The sequence below is a fragment of the Balaenoptera physalus genome, assembly GCF_965194825.1.
Source record: "Balaenoptera physalus genome assembly, contig: HAP1_SCAFFOLD_2295, whole genome shotgun sequence".
Classification (NCBI taxonomy): Eukaryota; Metazoa; Chordata; class Mammalia; order Artiodactyla; family Balaenopteridae; genus Balaenoptera; species Balaenoptera physalus.
The window spans coordinates 36,629-43,821 of record NW_028124512.1 but is presented as its reverse complement, the minus strand read 5'-3'; the positions used below and the strand labels follow the sequence as shown (position 1 = coordinate 43,821).

The 7,193-nt window shown below is 38.0% G+C and overlaps 1 long non-coding RNA gene across 3 annotated transcripts in view; it reads left to right on the top strand.

Annotated features, from left to right (window-relative positions):
- The first annotated feature begins 203 nt into the window (after positions 1-203).
- LOC309654215 overlaps positions 204-7,193 on the top strand; it is a 33,975-nt gene continuing 26,985 nt past the window's right edge. For 2 of the 3 annotated variants that reach the window (XR_014260042.1, XR_014260043.1), the window contains exons 1-2: positions 204-599; positions 4,287-4,360. This is a non-coding gene — a long non-coding RNA (uncharacterized lncRNA). Of the gene's footprint in view, positions 600-3,445; positions 3,578-4,286; positions 4,361-7,193 lie in introns of all 3 variants that reach the window. The other variant, XR_014260044.1, reaches the window with a different exon arrangement.

The following is a 7,193-nucleotide window of genomic DNA, read 5'->3' as shown; positions in this document are numbered from 1 at the left end:
AGGCAATAAATATGCAGGCATATTTTCCTATCCTCTCTCTTACACATCTTTCAAATGATGTTTTGAAACATTTTCAGTTTTTTCAATAATTCAAATATAATTTTCAAACAGTCAAAAAAGCACACGGAGTTGTTTTTCACTACCCTATTTTACATATATTTGTTAGTAAATAAATGGTTCTCCAGACTGTTCAGCAGATTAAATGTTAAAGTAAACAAGGGCTAATTGCTCCTTATTTTTAGAACAGTAGATTTACAATATATGTAGCTGTTACAAGTCACATATTTAAATTATTTTAAACATCTTCTTTGGTAATAGTTTTTTTTTTATGACTTTGTGTCAAAATAGAAACAATACCTCGAAGTAAATTTGCTTTTTAATCCATATTCTGTGAACACCTAAATTTCACAATGAAAAATTTCAAAACCTACAAGGATATCCATATTTGAAATATAAAATAAATGATAAATTCAATAATTGGGAATTTTCTTTGCCCTATTAAACATCAATTTTTAATGCTGTTTTATTCTTACAGATTCTTCTCAAAATATATTGGCTACTTGAGAGATGTCATTACACTCCTGTGATTTATACAGAAGGTAAGTTAGAAAACTTTAATTCTTGTGTCCATTAATTAACAAACTTTTAATAAACACTTTTCATCAGGGACTAGAGTAAGTACTGGCAATGTGGTCAGACATGCTTCACTCCTCTCTCTTGCCTGCAAGGAGCTTTCAGTGTAGTGAGGTGGATGGACCTAGAGTCTGTCATACAGAGTGAAGTAAGTCAGAAAGAGAAAAACAAATACCGTATGCTAACACGTATATATGGAATCTAAGAAAAAAAAAAAAAAAGGTCATGAAGAACTTAGGGGCAGGACGGGAATAAAGACACAGACCTACTAGAGAATGGACTTGAGGATATGGGGAGGGGGAAGGGTAAGCTGTGACAAAGTGAGAGAGTGGCATGGACATATATACAATACCAAATGTAAAATAGATAGCTAGCGGGAAGCAGCCGCATAGCACAGGGAGATCAGCTCGGTGCTTTGTGACCACATAGAGGGGTGGGATAGGGAGGGTGAGAGGGAGGGAGACACAAGAGGGAAGAGATATGGGAACATATGTATATGTATAACTGATACACTTTGTTATAAAGCAGAAACTAACACACCATTGTAAAGCAATTATACTCCAATAAAGATGTTAAAAAAAAAAAAGATATGCAGTAGTTGTCACAGGGGAGAAGTGCAAAGTGGTCTAGGCAACACAGCACAGGGGACCAGTCCTCATTGGGGCAGTAGAGAAGGCTTTCTGGAGTAAGCAGTGTTTAGTGAAAGGGCTGAAGAATGGGGGTGTTCTCCACGGGGTGCCAGAGTTAGCTGGTTAGGATGAGATCATTCCAACGTCTATGTTCTCCAGCCAAAACAACCAGGAACACACCTGGGAACCAGTTTAGTCTAGAACAAGTTGGATTTATTACTCATGGCAGTGAGGGAAGACACACACCATGGGGAATCCTGGGGTGTCTCAGTAAGAGGGTGTTAGAAAAGAGCTACTACAAGATTTGGGCTTTAGTTGGGTGACTTGGGAGAGGGTCTGAAAGTGATGGGCCACTTTAAATTGGATGCTGAAAGCCAAGGCAATTCTATAATTCATCTCAATAAATTTTAGCTACAAGAGGGAAGACTATAGTCAAAATAAAGCCATTACTGGAAACAAAGTAGATGTCACTCATTTTAACCAAGAGAATGGAGTGTTTGGTATTTTGGGGGGATGGCACAGTGACTTCTTTTTCTGTACTTAGAAAACAGTTGTGAATTGCCTTCACTTTATCTCACTTCATCATTATCTCAGAGTAATCTTGCTTGGCATTGGTATTCTGTGATACCTTTTGGTATTTATGTCCAGGCTTACCTCTGGATATCATCAGGGCTGTTGTTGTTTTTGCTTCTTTTTTTTTTCTCTCACAAGACAAATGAAGCATGGGGGAAGCATTTAGCTTCAATTGGAAGGCATCGTTCTAGAATTTTAGAAATCAATGGAAAAGTACAGGTCTTCTAGCCAAACCCATACATCTGTTTGTATGAAGGACAAACAGATTAACAGAGTAAGTGCATTGGTAGCTTGAATTTATTTTCTAAGATTTGCTTAGCTCCCCTAGTCCCATTTTTTATACTTGTTATATTTTGATATAGTAAAAATTCATAAATGTGAAAACCACCAGTAAGATTTCAGTTCATCCATCTTCCCTTAAATACTTTCTCAGCCTGGGCACGTTGATTCCCTTTGCTTAGGATTTAAATCTCTTATCAGTACACCTCCCCAACTCTATTCAGTAGGAAACTGGTGAAATGATATCAGAGTGGGATGACATAAAACAAAGAAGACATCCACACGCACAAATAAACTGTATATAAAGTCTGCTCGTAATTTGAATACAAAGTGTTTTAATAAAAAAAATTTAACCACTGCTAAATTATCCATATACTGAGTAAAAGCAAAAATGTTACCCTAATAAAAAGAGTGTAGACATGATAGCCCATGAAGCCATGTGGGATGAAATTAAAAATAGAGTATGTCTCCAGAGATTATCAGGCAACACTTTTTTCAAGTTTGTAATGTATAGTATTTTTTTTACCATTCCTTTTTGTATTGATAAATCAATCATGTCATATCATATCATATATTTTGTATTATATGTCATATCATATCATATCAATCAGTATTTTTTACCATTCCTTTGTGTATTGATACATTAATCATGTCATGTCATAGTATATATCATTTATTATATATCATATCATGAAATGTTTCATTTGATGGTCATCTATCTGAGAGCAAGTTGCAAGATTTTCACACTTTCACTGAGTCCTTCACTGACATCCAGCTTGACCTTGACAAGTATATCTGACCTTCCCGCTGTGTTAGAGATCAGAGTGTGTGAAATACTGACAACTACTGAAGATTACTGGGTAATGTAGACAGTGTGCAGTGGATCGACCAGTATAGACTCTTAAGTCCATTTTCTACATCTAGTAATGTGTTCAAGTGATTGGTTTTGGCATCAAAACTGAAATACTTCTCTTTCTCAACTTGCTGTTCACACATTATCTTCCAATGGCAAGTGCTGACAACTACCGATGCTGCTTTCACTAAAACTTCATTATTGACTAAACTCCCCTCATCTTAGCTTAAAACCCCTGAATTGGGAGAAAGTGTATCCGATCTGCCTGTGCTTAAGCTGGATCACAGCAGTTGCTTGGCCTAATAGCTGAGACCCTTTCTCAATATGCCAGCTTGTGAGTGTGATCAGTGTTTGTGCACCCTAGGTATATTGATCTGATGTTTAATTTTGTCTAATATTTTTACTCTCCTGCTTACTAGTCAAGTCACTATATCCATAAATTTGACTTAATGAGTCCATTTTTCTTTTCTTTCTTCAGAACTGTTTACCTGATCCAAAACACCTTCCAGTGGATTTTCTATATGTAAAACCTGTTTTTTAAATTAGTAAATAAAACTACTGCCTTCAGAATTTTGCCTCGAAAGCAACAGGATGCTTTCAACAATCTAATGTAAACGCAAACCACTGCATTCTTAACTAAAAGCCATTCTCCTGGGTATGGTGTGTGCTGCTGTTCACCAATCTCTGCTAGATGCTGCCTGAGGTCCCCCTTGCTTCTACACCCTCACACATTCCCCCTGCAGCTCTGATGCTGCTGGAAGGTCTGGAAGTTCCTGCACTGTATTCTAACTGGATCTGTGCTCTTACTACAGACTTGGGGTCCCTACCAATCCACAGCTGCATGGTGTTTGCAGGCAAGTGGGGGGAGAATGGTTCACTTACCTGTGTTATCTGCCCTCTGCCTACAAGGTGAAACTCAGGGCTGACGGGGTCCCTTTGAGTTTCAGAGTTTGGTGAAACAGATATTCTAGAGTTTATTCATGGTTCTCCTTCTCCCTGGACAGGCCACACACATGTGCTTTGCCTGACAGAGCCCAGAGCCCATGGCTGTTTTGGATTCTGGTTTGATTCCTTAGAAAAGGCCAGGAATCTGGTTCATGTCAGTGTTCTCCAACATTTCTATCCTTCTCCTACTCAGTAAAAAGTTTTCTGAGCATGAAGATCCAGTGTGTATATTTATGCATTTGCAAATTAAATGCATGTTCTATGGTTCCGTAATTTATATGCAAGACAAAGATTATACAGATATAGGAATTTTAAAAGAATGAGATGAGGAGGAATGCAAATGGAAGTTCTAACATTTTCTTCCTGCCTCCTAGCATACTGTCTTGTCCACTCTGACTGGCGGGCTTCCCCATCAAGAAGTCTCTTAGTGAAACTCCATGCTGCTCAGGTGAGGGGGTGTGTGGGGACATGGGGGCAAAGCAGGGATGGTATTTCCAGGAACTGGATTTTGTGTACTTTTGCCTTCAACTCTCAAAATCTGCATGGATGACCTTGAATTGCAGGTGGATTCAAGATTCAGAGAGTTAATGTTTTTCATGATGGAGTTCTATCCAGAGAAGTGGATGTGGATCACACTACATTGCATTGTTTTTCCTGGAAGTTTCTTTCTCTTGTTATTCTTTTCCTTTTAAGCCATGTTATGATGAAAAATAACAGACTGTTATCAAAGAAGGGTAGTATACTCTTAAATACTTTAAGTGGCACAATGAATTTTTTTTTTTTTTTTTTTTTTGCTAAAACAGTAATACGTGCCATAACCTCGTGGTGGTGGAAATAATTTACACTAGGTTTATCATCTGGATGATCTATGAAAAGGATTCTTTCACACAGGTTATATGATGTAGCAGAGGAAGCATTTGGTCTGCGTCAGTTGTGGAAAGCGAGTATCTGTATGGTTTGGGGAATCCCTCTCTGTCTCAGGGTCCCCATTTGTTCATTAGGTGACCAGACTACAGAAGAGGCCACAGTCATTTTTTGGTAATGACTTTCCTTCATCATCCTCCTTCTCCTGTTCCCTCCCCACTCCTGCTCTCCTCCTTCTCCTCTTCTTCTTCCTCGCCTAATCTCCTTCATCTAAAGTCCGCAGTAAGTCCCCAGACAGACAACGCAGGAGGGCTATAGGGTGTAGGGTGGTGAAAGGCAGGGTCATCTAGGAGTAACTAGAGGGAAGGAGCAGCACCCATCACTTTGGCCAAGTTGTAGTTCCTCCTTCAATTATGGACAAATCTTTTAGGTGGTATCCTGGCCGTGGCCAGCAGACCCTAGACCTGCCTGTCCTTCTTGATCTACTCTTTGCAAATCCTTTCATCAGATAGCTTTGGGGGAGTCCTTCCAGTTTTAATAGACTAAAATTTATGTACTTATTTGTGGGGCAAATGTATCTCAGCTGCCTACCTGAAGTCCCCACCTTTTTTTCTTCTACTGGGAAAGTTCAAGGAAATGTAATGGTTTTTCCAGAAACTTTGTGCCGGTTGTTCTGTTTACCCTCATGTTCCATTCCATGAGGGATGAGAATGGCCATAGAGCCTAATTTATAAACCGCATATCCTATGCATCACTTATGTAAAAATATTCTAGCCCACAAATCTTAAAAAAAGAATGTTAATGCATCCCATCCAGAGGACCAGCTAAAGCACACACACACACACACACACACAAATGCTTAGACCAAAGAGCTGTGTCACTCAAATTTCTTGTTATCAGGATGAGATGAGACAACTGTGTTTTCCTGTGAAAGATGACAGTATTTCCTAAATCCTCATGTATTTTGTTGGGAATTACATTATTTTATAATGCCTCTTACTAGAATTTAGTTTTATCTCAAACACATGGTTTAGAAATATTGGCTTAAACTTCCAAGAAGAGAGTGTCATTTTCATGAATGTGAGATGTTGTAGTTGTGGGTATCTATAGGAAAACGACGAGCTAGTCTAGTTAGTAAATACTGTTGATTGGCTATTAGAGGACATCTGTGGCTACTTTCCAAAGTTCTGTGATTCAGTAACATAAGAAAATGTCACAAAGGGAGCACATTTCAAAAAATTAATAGCTATGATTTTGTAAAATATTTTACAGCCTGAATATTTGTTTTTCTTAATTAAAGAAAATACACAGGGCCCTCACATCAGCTCACTCCTCTCTTTTGAGAGAAAGGACCATGACACTGTTACCCCACAGAGTGACCTGAGAGACTTAACCGGACATAATACTTGACATCTGTACATTATCCAGTTTTTACCATGTAAAGGGCAACAGAATTTATGACCAATGAGAAATATGTAGTCTCAACTGAGTGCACAATTTGGAAAGTATTAGGCAGACAGTGAGACCTCTATTATTATTATAATAGAAATGCTGATTAAAGATATACTTTCTTTAACAGATGTTAAAATGCCAATTCCCAAGCGATATGAGGTAATATATATTTCAAGCACCAATTAAGTGACATATTTTCTAAGATTTCAAAATTCTTTTAAGCAATGTATCCTTTTTGTAGCCCTATAATAAATAAATAAAATATAAATTTCCTGAGTCTTGGAAAATGCACGTTTCTTATAATTATATAAAATATGAATTCTTCTAAATGGTTCAGAAGTTTAAGTTATCACAGGTGAACATTAGGATTTTTTCACGTTCTAGAGACACGCATACCATACAACCATCTTGACTGTACTACTGTATTTTAAAAGGAGTAAAATAAACAATATCATTTAATATTAGGCAGTTAAGTACAAATATGCCAGATAATGTAATAGAGATATTGCCAAAAATCTGTCACATTTGTGAATAAGCTTCGTGTGTCTGATAAGGTGGCTCACTTCATTGAAAAATAAAGCAAACCTCACAAACCTGACACAAGCTATTCTGTGCGAAATCCCACGCCATTTGCACAGCTAGGAAGTAGGGGTTAGATGCCTCTTTGCTGGTTCATTTCACCATGGATCCCACTTGCTGTAGGCCTCTCTACATCATGTTTCCAAAGGAGAGAAGTCACTTTGAGTGCAGGAACTTGTCCCCAGCAAAACAAAGCATGTGACCCCCTGATGCCATTTGACTGAACGATATTTAAAATTGGACAAAGATTTTTCCCTCATTAGATGCTGGCAGAGTTTTGCTTCTTTTCAAAGTCTGTCATTCTTTCAACTGTGAGTCAGAGCTCAAGCGAACTAAAACCTGTGAAGGAAAGGATTTTGCGGGTTTTCATGGGGAATCTGTAATTC